The sequence below is a fragment of the Siphateles boraxobius genome, unplaced genomic scaffold (genome assembly GCF_051911475.1).
Source record: "Siphateles boraxobius isolate OS27281-9 unplaced genomic scaffold, OSU_SipBor_1 130, whole genome shotgun sequence".
Lineage (NCBI taxonomy): Eukaryota > Metazoa > Chordata > Actinopteri > Cypriniformes > Leuciscidae > Siphateles > Siphateles boraxobius.
In genome coordinates, this window is record NW_027508734.1 from 5,410,774 (window position 1) to 5,424,866 (window position 14,093).

General features: G+C 36.7%; 1 protein-coding gene across 1 annotated transcript in view; it reads left to right on the forward strand.

Annotated features, from left to right (window-relative positions):
• Nucleotides 1-12,079: 12,079 nt before the first annotated feature.
• Nucleotides 12,080-14,093, forward strand: part of rin1b (Ras and Rab interactor 1b) — a 46,305-nt gene continuing 44,291 nt past the window's right edge. Inside the window, exon 1 of the mRNA XM_077227553.1 lies at nucleotides 12,080-12,696. The gene's annotated coding sequence lies outside the window, so the exon portion shown is untranslated. The remainder of the gene's footprint in view (nucleotides 12,697-14,093) is intronic.

Genomic DNA, 14,093 nt, shown 5'->3' on the forward strand with positions numbered 1-14,093 from the left:
TTTAGCACCAAAACTTTGGAACGATCTTCCTAACATTGTCCGGGAAGCAGACACACCAGACTAAAAACACATCTCTTTGACCTAACATACACATAACACATTATAGACTTCTATAATTCAATGTTAGGCTGCATAGATTAGATCAGCCGGAACTGGGAACACTTCCCATGAATCCTGATGTACTTGTTACATCATAAGAAGGATTGCGTCTACGCTAATATTTGTCTCTGTGTTTATCCCGAGGTTTACCGCAGTCCGCCGGATCCAGGCCGTATCCGGATCTGATGAAGGACCTGCGCCTGGACACGACGACAACGCAGTCCTGAAGAGCCACTAGTCTCTCCCTGTGAAGGCCTCCTTCCCTTTACCTCTGTACTGATAAAACAGTGTCGGGATAATTACGGTTTGTGTGGCTATGCAGACGCGACAACAATTTCTGTATTATAAATTTTGAAAGGCCTTACAAGTAGTTGTTGAGGGTTGATTTGTGAAGGACTACACGCCTGTGCACATATATATTCAAACGCGCATACCTATCGATTGAACACATGTGCGTTTTCGCGGGTTTGCGTTTTTTAGGTTTGCGCAGAGATAACGGATAATCAGTTGCACCTTCAAACCTATTTCAGGGAGTGCGTTCGAGACGCCAGGCACTGTTCTGCGGATGAGCGGCCGGAGCGCGTTAAGGGTTTTCTGTTAGGACGGTGTCGTGTTAGCGGCCCCTAAGTTAATAACTAATGATCTTCGAAAATGAGAATCAATCAAAACTAACTTTAGCTGGACAATAACTTTATCCTAGATCTGCTGAAAAGCCAAGACAATCTGTTACAGTAATTTCTTTTATCACTGTAAAGCTGCTTTGAAACAATCCATATTGTTAAAGTGGCTGTATAAATGAAGGTGACTTGACTTGACTTTACAGTTTGTCTTTCTTTTCAACCTGTCTTTCTGTCATTCCTTCTTTCTATCCGTCGTTCTTTTCCTTTCTGTCTCTCATTCTTTTCAGTCAGTCTTTCATTCACTAATTCTTTCTCTGTCAGTTCTTCTTTCTTTCCATCGTTCTTTTCCTTCTTTCTGAATTTTTTTTCTTTCTGCCCATCTCTCTCTCTCTCTCTCTCTCTCTCTCTCTCTCTCTCTCCCTCTCTCTGCCTCTGATCTCAGTGCGGTGTGTTTGTGAAGCTGGCAGAGGGGTGCTTATGTAACACTGCGGCGTGTTTTTGCTGACACATATATGTGAAAGAGGATTGGCGTGAAGCCCTGGACAGAGAATCTGATGTTTGGGGATTATTTCATATTGATGCATGTTTCTTTCAGTGACCTGTGTTATCAGAGGGCAGTGTGAAAGCTGAACATGGAGAACGGAGACACAGGCTGAGCTGAACAGGACCCACACACACACACACACACACACACCTTGTTCCCTGTTCGTCTTGCACCGTCTCACTGTTTCCCACACACTGTCCTGCTGCAAGCAGATATTCCCTAATGCTCTCCCTCCACGTACAATTTCACACTCATTGACTAACATGAACGTACATGTGCGCACACACACACACACACACACTAATGCAACGGGAGCAGAACAGTCTGTGTGTATCTGGTTCGCTATTTTTGTGGGGACTCTCCATAGAAATAATATTTTTATACTGTACAAACTGTATATTCTGTCCTACACCAACCCGCCCCTAAACCTACCTATCACAGAAAACTTAATGGATTTTTACATTTTCAAATATTATATAATTTAATATGTTTATTACCCATTTCCCTTGTGGGGAACCACTGGCTGGTGCCCACAATGTAGGTGATCTCAGGTTTTACTATCTTTGTGCAATATAAACCTGTACACACACACACACACACACACACACACACACACACACACACACACACACACACACACACACACACACACACACACACACACACACACACACACACACACACACACACACACACACACACACACAGGTTAAGTCAGATAGATTTGATCACAAACGAAACCTCCTTAATATTACAGACAGCAGTGAGGTTAACCAGAGTTCAAATGAAGACTTTTGCCTGAGTCTCCTTTTCAGACGTTTCTTCAGTGCAGATTTGTCAAGATACCAAAGTCTGTAAAAAAAAAAAAAAAACTTTACCATTTCTGCATTCTCTTCATTTATTTGATAGTTTTATACTCTTAATGTATTACAACTATTGTCTCCTTTTCATCTAAGACGTAAAAACGACTTCTGCGAAATCTGTGACTGAAAAGTAATTTTTTCCATGACATACAAAAGTAGAAAAGTCGTCACTGAAAGCTAATTTCCTTGTTAATCTGTCAAGCGCCATAAAGGGCCCCGTAAAAGCAGCCATGAGTCATGGAATGTGGAGTATGCAAAGACTATGGAATGTGTTATACAAAAAATGCCAGCATGTGTGTTTGTGACGATATTAGATCAATTATTCAGTCAAAGTCCCCCTGTGGTGAAAATCAAGCTTTTAAAGTTTTTTAAATGTCTATGTGGTGTTTTTAATATGCTTTAAGACAAACCATTTACATAAGTCATAAGTCAACACCATTGCTGAGTATGTTCTCCTTAAAACTGCAGTGAAGCAAAGAAAAAACACTCAAAAACACAGTTCACTGGTGTTTCTGACGTCACAAACTACCTTGTAACCAATCAGGTCGATGTACCCGCGGGCTTTTGCATATCATTAACAACGTAATGCCAGGTTATCCCGATATGTTTTTCTGTTGACATAAAAAATCGGGTAGATTTGCAATATAGCTGGTGTATGCACTGTAAATACTGCTGGGTTGTTTCAACCCAACTTTGGGTCAAATATGGACAAACCCAGCGGATAATAAAGATTTTTACATTACATTTTTAACCCAACGTTTGGGTTCGTCCATATTTGACCCAAAGTTGGGTTAAAACAACCCGAAAATTTTTTACAATGTCATGATAACTATATACGTTTCTCGTCTCTGAGATGGCGAACGGGAACAGGGTTTATGTAACATTAGCAACACATTATTAGCTGTTTGATAACGTAGTCAAGCAAAAGGCTAATCATATTAATCACATTATGTGTCCGACGTTGTAAAGAGCGACACCATTGTGCAGCGTTTACCTCAGTATAATGACTGAGCAAGTGGATCTCTAAGCTGGTGTGAGTGAATGGAGGCGGGGTTAATTAGCATATTCATAGATCCGCATATATTAAATGAGGCATGGGTGTAGAGTTACATTCAAGCTATTATAAGAAAAAATATTATAAGGGAAAAAAATCGTTTAAATATGTCATTTTGGTGATCAAAGATGAGTTTTAAGAGATACAATTATTGAGGGAGACTTTTAAATAGAGCAACATAATGATGATAATGATAACTAATAGAAAGAGTTTTCAGAGTGTGCTGAATATAACCAACACTTGATCTGATGATGCTGTTAGTGTTAACAATGGATTCAAACAATTACAGTTTGTCTCTCTGGCATCGGGATGATAATGTAATGTGCTCATTTTCTGTAATTGCATAACCGTCATCATTTTAATGTGTGGGTTGTTTATGATTGAACGCTAAAGGCTTGTTGAAATTCACTTACTGCATTTACTTCTCCGTCCACCTCTCAGTCTCAGTGTTTCTGCTGGAAGCCTCTTCTGGGTTTTGATTCAGCAGGTTGCGAGGGTCACTGTCAGGTCAGCGCTGACAAAGTGTCACTTCTTCCAGGCTTTTCTCAAGACACTGAATCATGAAGCCGTTGCAGCGTCGAACAGCCTGCATCCTTCAGACGCTTGTAGATCCCTCGGGGCGGATTTCCATGTGGAAATCTGGAGCATGTGACGGAAAGAGAGGCGAGCGTTTTAATCTTCATCCAAACTGGATATATTTTGGAGGGATGTGTGTATGATGGGTGATGTACAGATTGATGGGTTCTGTGGGCGCAACCAGGGAATTTAGATAATGTGGATGCTGAGATAATCTTCATGACGACTAGCAGCAGCTGTCCTGTTCAACTCTAGAAGAAATAAATCCTGGGTTAAAAACAACCCAATTTGGGTTATTTGGCAACCCATCGTTGGGTCAAAATTGGACACTCAACATGCTGGGTTGTTTTATTAAAATTAACCCAAAATATGTTGGAAATTAAAATCACACACACAATTACTAGTAACAACACAGGCAACTGTAATAAACAAAAGCTGAACATTTATTAATACGCAAGAACACTCAGGAATGCACAAAAAGAGTTAAAACTTGTACATGTGTATGAGTAAAAAAAGTGCAGAAAAGAGTGAAAACTCAACAATTATGCAGCTTATACAGTTAAACGAAATTGCTTTTTTAAAGTTAAATATTTAAGTACTTATTGTGAAAACAAATTTGACGAGGATGCAAAAAGCATGCGCTCTGTGTAACCCATCAGATGGGCTATTTGTAGTAAAGCCACCGCTGGGTTGCTGCGTCGCGGAGGGCGGGTGGGGGAGGGGTGTATTGTTTTAACTGTCAGTGAGATTACCCAACGGATGGGTAACAAAAACTACCCAACTATGGAAAAATATCCCAACAAACAGGCCTAATCCAGCGTTTGGGTAGAAAAAACAACCCAGCATTTTATTGAGTTAATGCTGCCATGGAAAGGAAAAAATCTGCAACTACACATGCAGAGATTACATATTTCTGTAGGCTTACTGGGTAGTTAGAGACACCCTGGTTCCCTCGACAAAAAGCCAATAGGATTTGTCCATTTGCTTTTAGGTTATTACAGAAAACATGCTCTGTGACCAACAAAAGTTTATGATTGTTTAGGCTTACACGTTTTGTCCAAGATTATCTCTTATGAACTAACTTTTATGAATTTTGAGGCTGAAATATAATCGCCAGAAGCAAAAAGCTAAACTTAAAAAAGCAAAAAGCGTCAGTCAATTAGTATTTTATCCTTCTTCTTGAGGAGTATTTTAGCTCATCTTTGATCACCAAAATGACATACGTCAAGTTTTTTTTGTGTGAAATTTATTTCTTTGTGCCTTAAAATAGCTTGAATGTAACTCTACACCCTTGCCTCATTTAGTATACGCGGTTCTATGAATATGCAAATGAGCCCCGCCTCCACTCACTCACACCAGTTCAGAGATCCACTCGTTGACGATCACACGTTTATCTTATTGGTTAGTTTGTGTAGTTTGTGACGTCAGAAACACCAGCGATTTCAAACCGTGTTTTTGAGACTGTCTTTGGTTCACTGCAGTTTTAAGGAGAAAATACTCAGTAATGGTGTTGAATTATGAATTTGCACATGGTTTGTCTTAAAGCATATTAAAAACAGCACATAGACATATAAACAACATTAAAAACTTGATCTTCACCACAAGGGGACTTTACAATCTAGTTGAAAAGTTAGTTAAAATAGTTTGCAAGAGCGCGATTATGAAGGCTGTGAAAGTGATTAGATGAATTTACCCGTTTGTTTGATGATGTTTAACGTCCCAGACAACACCTGTATTCTCATTTAGACACTTGTCTGCCTTTTACAAGACTAGTAAAAGCTTAAAGAAAAAAAAAAAAAAAAAAAAGCAGATATTACTAATATATTTTATTATGTCGAGTAAAACCACAGGCCTTATTTCAGGCATTTAACCAAAGACTAATTCAGAAAACACATTGACTTTGCAACAATGAACCGGAAGTGTAAAAATGCTAACCAGTTTTACAGGACATGTTAATGTTTGTAATATCTTCTTGCTTTATAGTCGCATTTAGTAGATTAAAGCTGAACATTTTGCAACAGTGGAAACAATTAAGCAGTTGAGATTTGCTATATACTAAAGTATAATTACTTTATGCAAGTACTGTTAGTATATCCAACTTTATTCACATAGTATGTAGGTTGGAGTTATAATTCGTTATGTGGTGATATTGATGATTATGGTTTTATTGGTAACACTTAAAACATATTCATAATGTACATTTTACTGCAATATATTTTTTCATAAATAAAGTTAAACTGCATTATAATACTTGCAGATTCTCAAATTGGTTTGTTTGTCTTGTGTTTAATCTAAACGTGTGATCGATGAATAGATAAATATTATATTGTATTATAACTCCGGTTACAATTATTCATAAGATCATATAATGCATTATAAGGTGTATTATAAGGCATAATTGCATGCATTAAGAATACTTGAACATAAAGTCTTTAAAGGGATAGTTCACCCAAAAATGAAAAGTAGCCCATGATTTACTTAAGTCATCGTGTATATGACTAATACAATCAGAGTTATATTTATAAAAATCTCCTGGCTCTTCAAAGCTTTATATGGCAGTGAATTTCTGTTTTGAAGTCCATAAAAGTGCATCTATCCATCATAAAAGTGGGTCTTTCCATCATAAAAGTGCATCTATCCATCATAAAAGTGGGTCTTTCCATCATAAAAGTGCATCTATCATCATAAAAGTGCATCCATCCATCATAAAAGTGGGTCTATCCATCATAAAAGTGCATCTATTCATCATAAAAGTGGGTCTTTCCATCATAAAAGTGCATCTATCCATCATAAAAGTGCATCTTTCCATCAATAAAGTGCATCTATCCATCATAAAAGTGGGTCTTTCCATCATAAAAGTGCATCTATCCATCATAAAAGTGCATCTTTCCATCATAAAAGTGCATCTTTCCATCATAAAAGTGCATCTATCCATCATTGAAGTGCATCTATCCATCATAAAAGTGCATCTTTCCATCATAAAAGTGCATCTTTCCATCATAAAAGTGCATCTATCCATCATTGAAGTGCATCTATCCATCATAAAAGTGCATCTATTCATCATAAAGGTGCATCTATCCATCATAAAAGTGCATCTTTCCATGACAAAAGTGCATCTTTCCATCATAAAAGTGCATCCATCCATCATAAAAGTGCATCTTTCCATCATAAAAGTGCATCTTTCCATCATAAAAGTGCATCTATCCATCATAAATGTGCATCTATCCATAATAAAAGTACATCTATCCATCATAAAAGTGCATCTAGCCATCATAAAAGTGCATCTATCATCATAAAAGTGCATCTTTCCATGATAAAAGTGCATCTTTCCATGATAAAAGTGCATCTTTCCATCATAAAAGTGCATCCATCCATCATAAAAGTGCATCTTTCCATGATAAAAGTGCATCTAGCAATCATAAAAGTGCATCTATCCATCATAAATGTGCATCTTTCCATCATAAAAGTGCATCTTTCCATCTTAAAAGTGCATCTTTCCATGATAAAAGTGCATCTAGCAATCATAAAAGTGCATCTATCCATCATAAATGTGCATCTTTCCATCATAAAAGTGCATCTTTCCATCTTAAAAGTGCATCTAGCCATCATAAAAGTGCATCTAGCAATCATAAAAGTGCATCTATCCATCATAAAAGTGCATCTATCATCATAAAAGTGCATCTTTCCATAATAAAAGTGCATCTATCCATCATAAAAGTGCATCTAGCCATTATAAAAGTGCATCTATCCATAATAAAAGTGCATCTATCCATCATAAAAGTGCATCTATCCATCATAAAAGTGCATCTATCATCATAAAAGTGCATCTTTCCATAATAAAAGTGCATCTATCCATCATAAAAGTGCATCTTTCCATCATAAAAGTGCATCTTTCCATCATAAAAGTGCATTTAGCAATCATAAAAGTCCATCTATCCATAATAAAAGTGCATCTATCCATCATAAAAGTGCATCTATCATCATAAAAGTGCATCTTTCCATCATAAAAGTGCATCTTTCCATCATAAAAGTGCATCCATCCATCATAAAAGTGCATCTTTCCTTGATAAAAGTGCATCTAGCAATCATAAAAGTGCATCTATCCATCATAAAAGTGCATCTTTCCATCTTAAAAGTGCATCTAGCCATCATAAAAGTGCATCTAGCAATCATAAAAGTCCATCTATAATAAAAGTGCATCTATCCATCATAAAAGTGCATCTATCATCATAAAAGTGCATCTTTCCATAATAAAAGTGCATCTATCCATCATAAAAGTGCATCTAGCCATTATAAAAGTGCATCTATCCATCATAAAAGTGCATCTAGCCATTATAAAGGTGCATCTATCATCATAAAAGTGCATCTTTCCATCATTAAAGTGCATCTATCCATCATAAAAGTGGGTCTTTCCATCATAAAAGTGCATCTTTCCATCATAAAAGTGCATCTATCCATCATAAAAGTGCATCTTTCCATCATAAAAGTGCATCTTTCCATCATAAAAGTGCATCTAGCAATCATAAAAGTCCATCTATCCATAATAAAAGTGCATCTATCCATCATAAAAGTGCATCTATCATCATAAAAGTGCATCTATCCATCATAAAAGTGCATCTATCCATCATAAAAGTGCATCTAGCCATGATAAAAGTGCATCTTTCCATCATAAAAGTGCATCTTTCCATCATAAAAGTGCATCTTTCCATCATAAAAGTGCATCTAGCAATCATAAAAGTGCATCTATCATCATAAAAGTGCATCTATCCATCATAAAAGTGCATCTATCCATCATAAAAGTGCATCTAGCCATGATAAAAGTGCATCTTTCCATCATAAAAGCTCATCTTTCCATCATAAAAGTGCATCTTTCCATCATAAAAGTGCATCTTTCCATCATAAAAGTGCATCTAGCAATCATAAAAGTGCATCTATCATCATAAAAGTGCATCTATCCATCATAAAAGTGCATCTATCCATCATAAAAGTGCATCTAGCCATGATAAAAGTGCATCTTTCCATCATAAAAGCTCATCTTTCCATCATAAAAGTCCATCTATCCATCATACAAGTGAATCTATCCATCATACAAGTGAATCTATCCATCATAAAAGTGAATCTATCCATCATAAAAGTGCATCTATCCATCATACAAGTGAATCTATCCATCATAAAAGTGAATCTATCCATCATAAAAGTGAATCTATCCATCATAAAAGTGCATCTATCCATCATAAAAGTGCATCTATCCATCATAAAAGTGCATCTATCCATCATAAAAGTGCATCTAGCCATTATAAAGGTGCATCTATCCATAATAAAAGTGCATCTATCCATCATAAAAGTGCATCTAGCCATCATAAAAGTGCATCTATCATCATAAAAGTGCATCTTTCCATCATTAAAGTGCATCTATCCATCATAAAAGTGGGTCTTTCCATCATAAAAGTGCATCTTTCCATCATAAAAGTGCATCTATCCATCATAAAAGTGCATCTTTCCATCATAAAAGTGCATCTTTCCATCATAAAAGTGCATCTAGCAATCATAAAAGTCCATCTATCCATAATAAAAGTGCATCTATCCATCATAAAAGTGCATCTATCATCATAAAAGTGCATCTATCCATCATAAAAGTGCATCTATCCATCATAAAAGTGCATCTAGCCATGATAAAAGTGCATCTTTCCATCATAAAAGTGCATCTTTCCATCATAAAAGTGCATCTTTCCATCATAAAAGTGCATCTAGCAATCATAAAAGTGCATCTATCATCATAAAAGTGCATCTATCCATCATAAAAGTGCATCTATCCATCATAAAGTGCATCTAGCCATGATAAAAGTGCATCTTTCCATCATAAAAGCTCATCTTTCCATCATAAAAGTGCATCTTTCCATCATAAAAGTGCATCTTTCCATCATAAAAGTGCATCTAGCAATCATAAAAGTGCATCTATCATCATAAAAGTGCATCTATCCATCATAAAAGTGCATCTATCCATCATAAAAGTGCATCTAGCCATGATAAAAGTGCATCTTTCCATCATAAAAGCTCATCTTTCCATCATAAAAGTCCATCTATCCATCATACAAGTGAATCTATCCATCATACAAGTGAATCTATCCATCATAAAAGTGAATCTATCCATCATAAAAGTGCATCTATCCATCATACAAGTGAATCTATCCATCATAAAAGTGAATCTATCCATCATAAAAGTGAATCTATCCATCATAAAAGTGCATCTATCCATCATAAAAGTGCATCTATCCATCATAAAAGTGCATCTATCATCATAAAAGTGCATCTATCCATCATAAAAGTGCATCTATCCATCATAAAAGTGCATCTTTCCATAATAAAAGTGCATCCATCCATCATAAAAGTGCATCTATCCATCATAAAAGTGCATCTATCCATCATAAAAGTCCATCTATCCATCATAAAAGTGCATCTATCCATGATAAAAGTGCATCTATCCATCATTGAAGTGCATCTATCCATCATAAAAGGTCATCCATCCATCATAAAAGTGCATCTTTCCATCATAAAAGTCCATCTATCCATCATAAAAGTGCATCTATCCATCATAAAAGTGCATCTTTCCATCATAAAAGTGCATCTATCCATCATAAAAGTGCATCTATCCATCATAAAAGTGCATCTAGCCATCATAAAAGTGCATCTATCCATCATAAAAGTGCCTTCTGAAGCAAAACGATGAGTTTGTGTCAGAAAAATATTAATATTTAAAACTTTATAAAGTAAAATAACTAGCTTCCAGCCAAACGAACACACGGATTCGACTTAAGTCTAAAGCGTAACTTGTGCGAGTAATGCGACGCACTGCTGATATTTACACGACTTCCGACGTCACAAGTTGCGCTTTAGGCGTAAGTAGAGACTGTGTATGTTCGTTTGGCCGGAAGCTAGAATTATACTGTGTAACGTGTTTAATATGAATATTTTTTTTTACTCAAACGCATTGCTTCACTTCAGTAGGCCTTTATTAACCCACAGGAGCCGTGTGGAGTTTGTTTATCATGGATGGATGCACTTTTATGAGCTTCAAAACAGAAACGGCCAATCACTGCCATTATAAAGCTTGGAAGAGCCAGGACATTTATTAATATAACTCTGATAGTATTCGTCTGAAAGAAAAAGTCATATGCAGCTAGGATGACTTGAGAGGGTGAGTAAATCATGGGCTAATTCTCATTTTTGGGTGAACTATCCCTTTAAGTGTTAACGTTTCGTCCACTTTATACTATTTGGCTTAGCGACAAGCCAAATTACTGTGACGAGCTGAATTTATTTAACTTTATGCAAATGAGCAGCGAATCAGTGTGAGATACAGATCTGACCTGATAACATAATTTGACCAAAGTGACAGTGCTCATATTTTGCTCCTGGCTCACGGATGATTTCTTCATGAGGACGAGTCTCCAGAGTCTGCCTGAGACTCCATCATCGACTTCAGTATCACATGTTTTTATCCCTGAGCTTAACCAGTTTTGGACTTACCCTGTCCTTATATGCCTTAATAAAGTGCCCTGTGGCTGTTGATGGAGAGGATGGGGAAACATCCCCGTATTCAGGCATGGAGAAGGCCAGAGGCGCAGCTCTCGGCTCGCGGCACTAATTACGGATGAGGATAAGGGCACTGGAGCGCGTGGAGATTGTGGTGTGTTGCTTTTTTTAACCTCTTGCTGCCGAAGCACAGTTCTTTAAAAAGAGGAGGAGAGAACTGACACTGAAGATGCAGAAAAATTTAATGGATGGATAAGTGTGTGTGTGTGTGTATAAGTGTAGGCCTGTATGTTTGCTATTGAGCATTTACTCCCTTTAAAGGAACAATTTAGTCATATTTGAAAATTATGTCATCTCATGTCCCATATGACAAGCCATATTGTCATGATTGGGGCATCTAAAAGTTTTAAAACCCCTGCCATAGAAGAGCCAAAAGTAGTGACCACAAATTTGAACCATCCCTTTAACTACCCGTGAGATTAGTACAACTTTCCTCTCGCATTTAAATTGGTAAATGGGACAAATAATATTTAAATTAAACCTGCAAAATCCTACATGGCCCACAAATTCAGAACCACTAGGTTACAGAGATTGTAGGCTAATTACCTTACATCTGGAACGACGGATTATTATGGATTATATATTATAGCGTGTGCCTGCATAATATGCAAACCATAATAAAACATAAATACACAATATTTCATTTAATTGTTAAAATATGTTTTAGCGTCCGGTCTCTCTCTCTCTCTCTCTCTCTCTCTCTCTCTCTCTCTCTCTCTCTCTCCTCTAGCGACACCCAGCGGAAATAAAGTGAAACGCAGGAGCGCGCCTGATCACGTGGGCTGCGTCTTCAAGACTTCCACTCGTGATTTCTGTCTCGTTTATGAGCTAAGTAACATATTTCAGTGTTTGTATGTTGTTCATGTGCGTCTTTCTTTTATATAGGATTCTCAATTAATTTTATTTTAGCCTACCGCGGCAAAGAATGGTACTGGCAAAACATTTGAGGAGCTAAATTATTTCTGTTTTATTATTTGTTTTTTATTTTTGTACAAAGATATTTTTAAATTATAATTTTATTTTGACCTGACTTGGCTAGGATACTATTTTCAGTCTGTGTGTCTGCGCACGTATAGTGACAGAAGAGTTTGTGTCGCGTGGGTAAAGTTGCGCGCGGAGCTCCAGTGCGCGTGAATCAGAATGTGATGAACACGGAGGATCATTTAATGATATCAAACTCATCATATCACATGAACAAGGATCATCTCATCAGATCAAACACACCATCACGAGCCCTGGTCCTGCTGAACAGATCAAACGATGTTCAACCGAAAGCGCGCCTGAAATCACCAACCTGATGATGATGATGATGATGGACGCGAAGGTGAAGAACTATTAACGGAGAAGGTAAAGTTACTCATTCATATAGAGTATTTTCCTTCATGACATTACCGTGTTATGGACGTGCACCATGCTAATAGCTTGTTTAAATATAGCCTAACATGTTTCGTGTTATAATATGAAGTGTAGGCTATCTGTTCATAATTCAGTACCATATTACCACAGTACTTTCAAGATAGATGGATAGATAGATAGATAGATAGATAGATAGGTCTGTGTACCCTACCATGATAATCTTTGAATCACTATGGTACTGTATACTGTATAATATAAATATGATTATTCAGTACCATGGTACAGTATATGTCAAAAGATCACATTATTACAATCAGTGTCACATGATCCTTCCTCTGTATTTTTAATATTATGGAGAGACAAGCAAAATTAGGCTGCTTAAAAGTATTACCATGCTTTTTTGATGTTCAATGGCAATCCAATGTTATTCTTTTAAGGAACTTGTAGGTACCATGGTGTAGAGATATGGTATCCATTCAGTACCATGGTATTACTAACCGATGCCATCACTGTATTGTGGCATTTTTTTTGTAAGAGGTCAACTTTTATATTTTAAATCTGAAGCCATAATCTCTAAATTCACATCCAAAGCATTGTGTTTTTTTTTTTGTTTTTTGTTGAATTTTCATTCAATACAGCCTGTAAAGTTATAAAATGATATCTGATGCAGACTGGATGTACAGTATATTCATATAATCGATAGTTATTATCATGTGTGCTGGTTTGATAGAGTCGGGATCAGATGCCGTCAGTGTTGTTTCTCAGTCCTCTTGCTTTTTGATCTCTGAAATGAGTCAGATTTCTTAAGTTAAGTCGATATCCACCTCAGTTGTACTAATGTACTATTCAGTTGTATATTGTCCATTTTAACTGTTTATACATTTTGGTTTGGAAATCTTCCTTTTTTTTAGTATACAGTAGGTTTGTTGCCTGGTGGTAGTTAGACAGAAAAACCACCACAGCTCTGAGCATCTTTGGCTGCGGGGGTGGCAGTGTGAAAAGTGTGGTGGTGAGCCTCCTGGGAGAACACACACACACACACATATATACACACATGCAAGCAGTCTGTTCACACTTGCAATGGCTTTGTTTCACAGCACTTTGACTGATGGATGAAACTCATCTTGTTTTTCCAGTGCTATAATAACCAGTCAATTAGAGTGATGTCATTTGTGCTGTCATGTCATAATCGCTCATTGTGAACACTATATATATATCCTGTTTGTCACTGATATAGCCTACATGCGTAACGCCCTCACCATTATTAGTTTTTTGGTGCGAATCTTCACTGTAGGACTTTATTTCTTTTTTTTTTTTTCTTGTTTAATGCAATTTTGTCCTCACAAATTAGCAAGCATAAATGGCACTTGCAATGCAAATGATTATAA